The 12,620-nt window shown below is 34.3% G+C and overlaps 1 protein-coding gene and 1 long non-coding RNA gene across 3 annotated transcripts in view; one reads left to right on the top strand and one right to left on the bottom strand.

Moving 5' to 3' along the window:
* Nucleotides 1-12,620, bottom strand: part of Sb (serine proteinase stubble) — a 69,410-nt gene that overhangs the window by 44,903 nt on the left and 11,887 nt on the right. The window contains exon 2 of the mRNA XM_036373090.2: nt 90-677. The gene's annotated coding sequence lies outside the window, so the exon portion shown is untranslated. The remainder of the gene's footprint in view (nt 1-89; nt 678-12,620) is intronic.
* Nucleotides 863-2,032, top strand: LOC118682937 (uncharacterized). 2 transcript variants are annotated; one of them, XR_004978735.2, is made up of 3 exons: nt 863-1,220; nt 1,326-1,425; nt 1,485-2,032. It is a non-coding gene; the product is annotated as an uncharacterized lncRNA (long non-coding RNA). The 2 variants fall into 2 exon arrangements; XR_004978734.2 differs by having other exon boundaries at nt 863-1,225.

The raw sequence follows: 12,620 nt of genomic DNA, 5'->3' as shown, positions 1-12,620 counted from the left end.
TACACTCAAACTCTTAAAATTATTATGAACTTTTAAAAGTAATTATTCATACATTTTTATGAATTAAGAATGCCGGTATATTTACTTACTTGCAAGTGTGCGTTGATATCGCTTTATTATGATATTGCCTTTTTTCGCTTTAATGTATTGCGCGCTCTGCTCTATTGCACAATATTCTCCCCTTTAGATATGTACATACATCTACACACACAAATACACATAAATAATCAGCTCACTGTAACTTCATTTATTTATTTATTTGCATTTCCACTTGTATTTCTTGTGCTATTGTTGCTATTAACGCTTCACTCTACTGGTTCACTGGCAACTCTTATTTTTTATATTTTGTTGCCCACACAGTTTGCATACAATTTTATTGACACTATTTATTTATCCATTACTGATTGCTTATTCATTTTGTTATGCACCAAATAATAGCACTGAGAATTTCACTTTTACTTGAGATATTGTTCGAAGTGAATGAGCAACAGTGAGAAACAGTCGGCGAATGTGGTCGACTTTACTCATCTACCATTTGACTGTATGCTTGAGTGGTTCACATACATACAAACTTATATATTTAAGTATACTTGACTTGAGTTGCGCTACATTACACTTCCACTGATTGGCTGCTCCGCAATGACAAGTCGAAAAAGCCGATTGTACGGCAAAATTTACTGTAATTAAAAAGAGAAAAGAAAAATATGTTAATACATTAAAAATTTTACACAATTTAAGTTCTATCCTAATATAGTTTTTCATGAAAATTAGCTGTAAATTGAATTTGCCAGTAAAAAAAATTATTATGCAAACGCACAAAAAAGTAAAATTATTAAAAATTATTTTTATAATTTTGGATAGATATCATAAGTGAAGAAATAAAAATGATAATAAGATAAAAACATTTTATATGAAATTTCCAAATCGAATTAATAACACTGCGCTTAGAGAATGTCGTTTAAATGCGTCTGATTCTATAAAAAGGCCTATTTGAACTACTTTGAGAATAAAATACATAGAACATAACTGACGGATATGCGTCGATCTAAAAACTTTCTTTTGGGTCAACAAGGAGGATATACCAAATAGCCGAGCCAAGACAGATCATTGCAGTAAAAACGTTTGATCTTTGAGAGTGAATTTGGTGCGGCTAGTATGAATGTGATGAACGCCCCTCTCGTAACCAGAGACCGTATTATATTACCGCCTCTACATATAAAGTTAGGTAACAGGGATGGGGAATATTTTAAATATTATATATCAGTTAAATATTTCCGAAATTGAGTACCGCAAAAATTAAAGCTGGTATTTTTGTCGGTCCTCAGGTCAGGGAACTAATAAAGAACCAACAATTTACTGATTGTATGACAGGTAAGAAGAAATCTGCGGGGATTGAATTTATTAGGGTTGTGCAAAATTTCTTAGGTAGTAAAAGGTCTCAAAACTACATTCAACCTATTGAGCAGCTCATCTTGCACTTCCAGAGACTAGGATGTAACACAAGCATCAAGTTGGAACTCCTCTTCAACCATTTAGAAGAAGAAAAAGAATAACGCTTTAGTCAGGTATCAGGTGTCAGTGATATCGCCAGAATTATTGTATTTGGAAGGAATAAAATCAATCACACGTTACTTGCTCCTAAAGAAGCTGCTTATTTGTCGGAACCGCTGATATTGGACCACTATATCATATAGCTGCCATACAAACTGAACGATCGGAATCAAGTGCTTGTATGGAAAACTTCTTCATTTGGCGAGATATCTTCACGAAATTCTGTATGAATTATTATCTAAGGCTTTCCGAAGAAATTGCTAAGATCGAACTACTATAGCATATAGCTGTCATGTTCTTGTGTGGATATTGTCACAAAATTTCGCAAAGCTTATTGCCCAAGGCATAGGCACAATCTCCGAAATTGATTAAAATTTTTTTCTAAAAAACTCGCTTTTTTATCATCATGCAATTAATCGTCATTTTAAAATTAAAAATAAAATATAAAAATGTTATTTGACCCAATGTTTTAGATAATTGACAAAATCTGAAATTACTCACTTTACTTAAATAAATAAATATCTGTAAATTTTTTAATTGATTTTAAGTTTTTCACATAAATTACGCTCAGCTTGCAATTTTCTTTTACTTCTGAAGTCCGTTGACAGCTTCTAATAAGAATTTTTTTATTTTTTTTTCTTTCATTATTTGGCCGTTTAGCATAAAAACAGAGAACAATACGAGCGTTAGTGACGCTTTAGCACAGTTTCCATAAAGTGGCGCTGAGTATACACAGTTTTTCATCCTAACCATACTTTTCTTGAGTGAATCAACTGTGTTGCACGCAAATGAGATGCAACATTTGCCGCCGTGACAGCCGACAGTAACAAGCGCAATAACAAATACAAACAACATAAAATGAATGCCAACAATAAAAAAGACTGAAGAATTGACTAGGGAGAAACAGAAAAGACACTCGACTCATTTGACGGTCATATTTACTTTGCTAGCGTGTGCTTTTTATAGTATTTCCAGCAAACCGTTAGAACTAAGTAAGTAAATAATTTTTTATTGTTATTGTGGTAAGTTCTTGTTGTTTTTACATTTAGCACAATGTTTGTTGCATATATTGTTGGCTTAGGTTGCCTTCGGGCCAAGCGGACTGCCTGACCTGCCGCTCGTTGCCACTGTTGCAGCTTCCCAAGCGCCAAATGCACGACAGCAATAACAACAGCAACAACATAACAAGAATAAGAAAAACGAGACGAAACTGTTGAAATTATGCAATACAACTAATGCCGCAAACGTTTTCCATTCATTCACCTGTTGTAAGCTAATCACTGCATAGTGAGCGTGCGTGTGTGTGTGTGTGTGTCTGACTAGCAACGAAGCTAGAGAAAGAGCGAGCGTGTAACATAATACATATTACAAAAACAATTTATATGCAAATTACGCATAGTAACGGCATGCCAATGCAGCAGGAGGCACAGCAACAGTTGTGGCAATATTTGTGGCAACAATGTAATATTGCTGAAAAATCCACAACAAATCGATTGCTGCTATGCAACAACGATTGGCAATCGTCACAGATAGGCAGCCATTGCTGTAGTGTCGGAAAATTGCAAGCAATCACAAATACAGACATGCATACATACTTTGAGGCATACTATGTATGTATATATATATGCAGTTGTATAAGTGTATATACAAACAAATATACATAACTACACACAGATCTATAAGTATATGCTTGTGCTTTGTAGGTGTTGAAATAATGTTGCATTCGTGTTGCAACCATCAGGCGGCGCTGTTGCAATTAACTCACCGTCAGACATTTGCCACAGTTTCCGCATTCAACTTGCAATCACTGTTGGTGAACACTTCCAATGCTTCAGATTTTCACACAGCATTTAAGAGCATTAATTTAATTGTACTTACTTATGATAACAACCACAATAGCAACATTATTAGTTGAGTTGCACATAAATTGCAAAAACAACTGGAATAATATGAATATTGAAATCCATCGATGTATGTATGCTTATATATATATTTAAACACAGAAAAGGGGATAACATATTAAGTTTGCCACGAAGATTGTATTGCCCCAAAACAAAGTCGGAGACCCTAAAAAATAGATATATGAAATGATCAGCCTGAAGAGCTAAGTCGATTTTGCCATGTCCGTCTGTCTACACGCTAGTCTCTCAGCTTTTGAGATATGGATCTGAAATGTTGCACAGGTCCTTTTCTCCTCAAGCAGCTGCTCATTTGTCGAAACCGCCGATATCGGATCACTATTGCATATAGTTGTTTTGTGTTAATACGCTTATAGCTTCGGTGCAAATTTAAAAAAAAAAAGTTTTTATAAAATATATTTGAAAATGAGCGTGTCAGCGCTCAATTTTTTATGAATCTTGACTTTTTGTAAATTGAGTTTTATTAATACAATAAGATCTAATGTTATCATTGGGTCTATAGCTATGTATATTCTTGCGGTTGGACGAAATTTGATTAATACGCTATTGATTAAATATTTCGACCATGCGTTGCGCCTTTTTTAGTGTTGCGTAGTATGTCATTCGCATAAACCGTAAACACCAATAATTTTTTTTTACTCATATATGTCGAGCTTCATTCCTGGAAAAGTGTTACGGCGGTAAACTATTCTTTATAACTGTAATATGAAGAAAACCTCAGCCGAAAGTCACCATATTTTTGTGAAAGTTTATGGTAAACATGAGCTATCTCAGCGACCTTGCTAAAAGTGGTTTGGCTTCAAAGACGAAATACGTGGTGGGCGGTCAAACAAGTTTAAAGATGCAAAACTCGATGAAGATTGCTGTCAAACACAAGAAAATCCCTACGAATATATATAGTTTTAAGGACAATGTGTAAAGAGCACATAATAAATTAGTTTTTTTGTTCTTACTACCTATTATTAAAGGGTTTTCAGGTGGAAGAGGATAGAATAATGGAAGCTTTCATTTAATTGTTTATCAATGGGGTGGTGAGTAGTCAATAAAAAGCTTACTTGCCTTACGCTTTTATGTGGGTTATTCAGAATGATGACAGAGATGACTTAGGAATAGAAACTGTGAAGATCATAATATTACCTATAAAATGATATCTTCTCTTCGGTGGATTGAAACCAAAAGAGCTCAGCAATAGATGATTTTATAAATTGACAAATTTTTTCTCACTATCAGTCAGAAATAAATAAAAAAGAATGTATAACCGTTCATAAAATCATCTTGGCGCTTTATTGTACAAACTGCTGTTCAGATTTTGCGTGGGCTTCAAGATTATTGATCATCACAACAACCCACATTCAAAGTAGTATAATTTTTCCGCTCTCTTTAATTCTAATTTTTATTAATCTATGCGTGAACGATAATTTCAACAAACTAATTCATAATATAGAATAATTTTAAATACAAAATAAATAATAAATGAGTGCAATTTAGAAGAAAATACGAATATTTGTCCTTTGCAAAAATTTGACTTCCAACTAAACATTGAAGCACGACAAGATATTATCGATCTCAATAACGCTTCTTGCTTACTTCAAATTAAGAAATATCTGATGACAGACCTCCTCATCAATGACTTTGGGATTTCTTAGATTTTTCAAACTCTTAGACTCTGATTTGGATACAAATACCTGAATTGGGTATCAAGGAAAATTAAAAACGTATGAAAACTTTTTGTATAATGCTATATGAGTAGGAGCCCGATAAACTTAATACAGTCTTTCGATGTCTTCGGCATCCACGCTCTAATTGAAGCAAAGCTTTTCAAAGCCAAATATCTTTAATTTAAAGCTGGGAATATCATAAATGAGTTTGGAAATTTCAACGCTAAGATGGGCACTTGCCGAAGGCAAAATTTTTTAGTCGTAACCTATTTCTAAAAACCAAAAAAAACTTGATCTTGCTCTCACGCTCACTGAAAAAATTACTCACAAAAAAATATTTTTTAAAAATATTATACGGGATTCTTGTTCTGTCATAATATGGTAATCAAATGGAAAGAATTTTGGAAATCTTTATTGAGACATATATTACGTTTATTACGTTTTTGCAAAAAAATATTCATAAGGTATTAAAAGTAGATATATTTTAAAATAGAGTTGCCACTTTTCATTAAAAGTTCAGACAAAGCATAACAAAATTTTATAAAATGTATATCAAAAGAAGCTAGTTTAAGACATCCTATCGAAATAAATACTTGTAACAGTATATAAATATTCGGAAAGCTTTTAATGAAGACCTATTTAAAAAATATAGTGATCAACTCTTAACAAAAATAAATTAACTAGACAGACGAGAGCATTGTGCTAGAGTTGCCAACTCTCTGCACACAATCATCTAAGATTTATGTATTATGAGCTCAGCTTTTATAGGAGAACACCCGGTGCAGTGACAAATATACAGCAAGAACAACGCTTGCTGGGGGAATGTTTTCGGAAGTTTAACCTAAAAAATGTTTGCCGAATAAAACAAATTGAAATCGCAAATTGTTGGCAAATTTTTTAGAGAGCAGCTTTCATGATATAGCTGTCGAGAGTTTTAATTAAATGGAAATTTCTATTTAATTTAAAAATATGTTTGTGTTGGTATACACGCCTGTGACGGCAACGAATTTGCCACAGAGACAAGAGCAGATCAGTTGTAGGTCTGGTTTACGACGGCTGGTTAGTGGGTAGCGATATACCAAGAAAACCGGGTGGCAACAATGGCAGCATTATTTGCAGAACAGAGCAACCGATGAAATACCGCTGCATCAATAAATACATAGTATGTCTATAATAGATAAACAATAAAATTGCGGCAACAATAACTACAATAACAACAACAACAAATGTAACCCGAAGATGGGCGCAAAAATATTGCAAAAGCAGCGCAATTGATTTGCGAAAATGCAGTTGCAGTCAAGAAATAACAACGGTACTTGCAACGCAGTTCTAAAACCAACATAAATAACAATAACAAGAGTGGCAGTAATATAAAACGGTTATTCGGAAAAAAATTAAAATGAGAAGTAAAACAATTACAACTGCAGAGTGCGTACGATAACAACAACACACGCAATGAAATACACACATACATATTTGTAGGTCTATACATATATACATACATGTGTGCGTTCAAACGCTGCCGCATGATTTACCGTAAACAAACAAAATGCGAAAGAACAGTAAGCGGCAAGTTGCTGCTGCAGTACACATGTTGTAACAACAGCGCCACAACAACAACACCCATTAGCGCCGATCGACGAAAAAGATAATGCCGCAGTAACAACAACAAACCAGTAATAAACAACACCGTCTACTCGTACACAACAACAACAAACGTTCGGAAAAGATAACGCAAAAATTAATTAACTGCACATTAGCGCTGCTGCGGCATAACAAATGCAACTGCAACATGGACAACAGCTGGCAACTGGCAACCGGCAGACAGCAGCCAGCAACCGATAGTCAACAGCCCGCAGCCTACTGCCAGTCACAACTGTGCACCACGGCAGCAACAATGCCAGCAATGAGAACTGCAATCGCTTGGGTGTTTACTTAAAAGTTAGAAGCAACTGTAAAAGAACAGTTGCGTTGCCAGGGCACCACACACGCGCGCACACACACACGCGCTCACACCTGCTTACACATTTAAGTATACTCGTCTGTGTATATGGGTACTGGTGATTATTATGCGGCATGACCTGTGCGCCACCGCGCTTGAGCTAGAGGTGAGTGCAACAAGTGGCAATGGTCTGTTAGCTGCTATTTGACTTCATAAATATTGTGCATTCGCCGCTGTGTAGGTGAATGTAGAGCAAATGTGAGTAGTAAGTGAAAAGCATTGAAAGGTAGAGGTGAAATAATAAACGGGGAAATGAAAAATAGAATAAACAAGAAAAAACTTTAAGTGCGGTTGCACCGTAGCTATAATACCCCTTACAAATACAAAAGTTCCCTACAACCACTTGATATCGAACGTTCAGTTGGTAAGGCAGCATATGCTATAGTAATCCGATCTAGTTATATTACTTAGAGATTGTAGCGATGTTTTGGATAATAACTGGTGCCAAAATTCATGAAGATATCTCGTCAAATGAAAAAGTTTTCCATACAAACACTTGATTCCGATCGTTCAGTTTATATGGCAGCTATATGCTATAGTGATCCGATATCAGCAGTTCCGACAAATGAGCAGCATCTTGGGGTGAAAAGGACGTGTGTAAAGTTTCAGATCGATATCTCAAAAACTGAGCGATTAGTTTGCAGATATATAGACAAACAGACTGACAAGGCTAAATTGACTCAGCTCATCCCACTGATCATTTATATATATTATATATTGTATAGGGTTTCCGACGTTTCCTTCTGGGTGTTACAAACTTTGTGGCAAACTTAATATTGTGTGTGTTCAGGGTATAAAAATATGGAATCAGGTATAATATAGGTAAGGAAAAAGTACAAAACAGGTATAAGTCAGGCATAGAACGAGTATGTGTAGAAAAATTATCGAAATCGTAGTCAAATGACTGTAGAAGGCTTCAAAGCAGATATCGAATTTTGCATGAAATAACATTTTGTAAACCAATTATATCCAGGGTAATACTCTTTGTTATATAATTGTTATATCCTGACCAGGGAAACGTCGAAACCCCTATAAAGTTCATATTTGTGATATCGATGTAAAATTTTGCACACGTCCTTTTCTCTCCAAGAAGCTGCACATTTGTCGGGACCGCTGATTTCGGACAACTATAGCCAAGCTGCCATAAAAACTGAACAATCAGAATAAAGTGATTGTATGGCAAGCGGTACAAAGTAAATGTTAAGGAATTATATTCTTCCTCATAATATTCATGGCCTGACTGACCTGAGAATATTTCCATTGTTGTATTGACATTAGACACAATTATATAGAGAGTTGTCGATGAAACGCACCTTCAGACCGATTTCAGTCATCTTCATAGATTGTATAATAGAAAGAACTTAACTTCGTTAAACATTTTTGGATATCCAACCGAAAGGGTTTAATTCTGGCTGAGCTGGTGGTGTTCTTTCAGGCTTAATTTATCAAATTAAGATAAATGAGCATACAAGATACTTTTATCGAAAGCTCTCTGCTATATCTTCGTTTTAGAAATCAGGAAATACGAAGAAATATATGCTTTGGCTAGACCATAAGTGTTTTGATCTAAGTAGATACGTACTTATTCGCATTAAAATCTGCGAATAATCAGGTGGTATATAATACAGGCTATGTAATAGGAAGATGTCTTGAAAACACTCTCTCATAAGGACTTTCTAGTAAAAAAGGCTAATGGACCATGATATTGCCTTCATAGCTGGGCCGCACTGCATAATAACCTGAATAGAAAGCTATGAAAAAAATTCTTTTGACTATTTTCCCAATGACATTTTCGTGGTGAGAGCTTTAGACCGTACAAATAAAACAAACTAAGCTCAAGATCTAGACACAAAATATTCAATTCAACAGCAATAGATCAAAAAACTGTAGCTAAAAGTATTGGATAACATTCATGCTTACCATTAGGCTGAAAGTAGTAAGCCAATTTTTCTTTGGACGCTGCAAAAAGTTTAGAGAAAAAAATTTCAATAAAATACTTTTACACTCTGTAATTACACTGCAGCAACTATATGCACAATGCATTACTTAGTATCACAAAACTTTAATGGAAAGCATGCGATAAAGTGCTTGGATACATTAGTTATATTATCCACATTTACCACAATCCCAAATGACTAAGTGATAGGTACCTATAAATAATTTAGCTACTCGCACCCGTTATGCCCTCTTCAAGCTATTTTTTTTTCTTATTATTATTTTTTTTTTTGCTTTTCTATATTTCATCTTTCCTCCACTCATGCCTTCATGCCTCTTGTGGGCTGCGCTGACGCTTTTGGGCATCGAACACCAGTAGACAAGAACAGAATGCTGCATGCGTGTGTTTGTATATACAAAAGTGCACATAAACAAACACATGCATATATCAACGATCATGGATAACTTCAGCACTCTAGCAATCACTGGCCTCAGCTTGGTAGCTAATCTGCTGCTTCTACCGGCTGAGTGATATTATTGACTTTAGTGGTTGCATCTTTAGTCTAGGATTTGTCTCCTTTTAACTAGCGCGTCTCTGGTGTTTATAAATATATATTTATGTATGTGTATGTGTGTATGTAGTGTGGCTTGTGGTGGCACCAAACATGGTTTAGATGTCGAACTAATTAGTGTACATGTCGTTGTTTGCCAATAGTTAACGCTTAAAAGCACAATTGGCCTAACAGCACATTTTCAAGGGGCAAAGCAATAAATGTGGACAGAAGGAAGTGTGTGTATGTAATAGTAAAGAGTGATAGACCTCTAGGAAAATTCAAAAGAAATAATTTATTATTTAGCATTTGAGTTTAATTTATTAGCTTTCGGGATTCAAGAGTTAAAGTATAGACAGTTTGTGAGACTTTCTTGACAAAAAAAATCTAAAGTTAATAAATATTTATATCAAATCCGTAACTTCTGCGTATTATACATGTATGAGTTAACTTAAATTAGCCGACCTCATAATATACACAAATACGTAATGGCTTCGTTGCCAGAAGCTAAATATTGATAATATAAAAAAAAATATTATAAAGCGCTATATTTTAAAAGAGAATACCTGCAGATACCAAATGCTGTGATATCAGATAGAAACTGGCCCCAGATAAAAAAAGGAAAAAACATGAACATTTTTTATCCTGCAAAAAAGAGAGCTACTCAAGCTTTCGGCTCACGATTTGTTTATGCGTGATTCAGCAGATAATGGCGAACTATCAATAATTTTTGTATAAAAATCCTTCCATAAAAAACTTCTTATAAAAATCTTGAGAAAACTTCTATTTGTCGGTTAACATCTATGAGAAAAGCTTTTAGAAAAAAGAGCTTTAAAAGCTTAGCTAAAAAAGCTGTCTCGCTCAAAAATATGGCTGAAAAGTTAGGATAACTATTTTGTTGTTTGGATTTTAGATGCAAATCTAGTCAAACATTTCTTAACACTATATACATACATATAGGTATATATGTACATACATATATTGATACACATCATACCATCGATTTTCTAACCTTACCAGATGATACTCGATTTTTTTTAATAAATAATAAAATTAAAATTTTTAACAGCATTTATCATAACTACAAGTAGAATTGAAATATTGAATTGAATTGGAAAAAGCTGCAAAAGCTTTAATAAACTTTAAAATAAGGTTGCCACATGTTTTAAAATTTAGACTATGAAAAAATAAAAATACTTTACAATATTCCTTAAATGGAATACTTTTTGAGCAAACTTTCATTTCTATAAATTCAAAAAGAGGTTGCCATATGTTTTTAAACAAGTAAGATTAAAAAAACAATTATTTACAAATTTATAAAATCGTTTCGAATTAAGTTGGCTTTAACTAGTTGCGTTACACAAAATATTATAATATAGGTAGTGTTGCCACCTGATTTTTAAGTGACAGTTTTTTGGATAAAAAGTTATGAATATTATTTGAAATTAACTAGTTTGTGCTGGACATAGTTCATTTTGAGAAATGTTAATGTGCTTTTGTGAAGAATTTGCATGCGATTAGTACAAGTTTTAAGTTGTGCTTAGAAATTATTGCACAATCAAAATTTGCTTCGCTTATATTAGGTGTAGGCGTAGGGGAATTCTAAAAAGTTTTAAATTTGGTTTCACATTAAAAAAATTAATATCTTCAAGTCATAAGCGAGCAAAAATCTGAGCAGAAATTAAAGAAGTGCTGGCAGAGTTGCCACATAGGTAATATATATTTCATATATATAAATATGTATGCATTAATATAATTGTAATTTCCGCCCAGGTCATCAGCTCGATCACATAATCAAGCACTTAACGGCCAAGTAAATGAAAATCCAGAAAAGTGCTTTCATCTGCTTACCTATTGGTAGTTCGAAAGCAGTGCATGGATATTAGGGTGATGCATAAATGGAAAAACATTTTTAAATTGTCCCCTACGATTACACTGACACTCTTGTACTTAAGTATGAGATATTTTGATTTTTTTCGAACCACCCTAATGCACATAAAAATATATAAAGCTCTTATGAGCAATAAAACAAAGTAGTTGGTACTTCAAAAGCAACAAAAAAAAATTATTATAAAAAAAATGCTATCTGATATGGCAAATGCGAGCAACTATTTGCAGCGCTTCGATGTGCCACCACAGAGAACTACAGCTAATCGACAGCCAACCGAAGGTAAATGGCATTGCAAGAGCAGCAGCGGCTACTTAGCTAAATGTCACAGCTAAACATAGTAAATAATTGTTGTTTTTGCGCTTGTTGTCAATGCACTTAAAATTGTTTGAGTTTTTCCTCGCATTTGCGCTTTTTGTTTTTGTTTTGTTTTATAACAACGCTGTACTTGTCGTACTGTTGGCCACATGCGCACAACGTTTCTGCTTTTCTCTTTATTTCCTCCGTTTTCTTTTTTAAAGCAATTCAGCCGATCAAAGCAGCTCAGGCGTCAAGCAATCAATTGCTTTTAAGTGCAAATGCTAGACAACTGCGATGAAACTAATTTCAAGCTGGGTGTGTCAGTGTGTGTTTCGGCTGTGTTGCACGCAGCATATATGCTATGCAGTTGGCAAAGTAAATAGGCGTTAGTGAGAGCGCTAAGCAGCGCAGCGGTTTCTCTATGATATTTACCACTTGTATTACAAATCGAATTAAACACCTGTATGGTTGTATATATTGCATTTTAAATAATGATATTCGCTAATTATTTTTTGATAAAGAGAGCGCTGATTTCCTGTTTTAAAAAATGTATTTATTTTACTAAACTGCACTTAGCCAAGAAATTCCGTTACTCGATATGTAACAACAATAATATTTTTTTAATAATCAAGGAGGTTTCCTTTCCCCACTTCTATGGGCGGCGACTCTGAATGGAGTGGTACTTCAACTCAATGGAGAAGGGATGAAAACAGTAGCATATAAAGACGACATAATGTGTATGGTGTGAGGGATGTTTCCTTCCACAATCAGTAAAATTATGGAAAGAGCGCTACGAAGGCTACACCTATGAGCCGC

The sequence above is a fragment of the Bactrocera oleae genome, chromosome 2, assembly GCF_042242935.1.
Source record: "Bactrocera oleae isolate idBacOlea1 chromosome 2, idBacOlea1, whole genome shotgun sequence".
Classification (NCBI taxonomy): Eukaryota; Metazoa; Arthropoda; class Insecta; order Diptera; family Tephritidae; genus Bactrocera; species Bactrocera oleae.
This window is presented reverse-complemented; position numbering and strand designations above follow the sequence as displayed.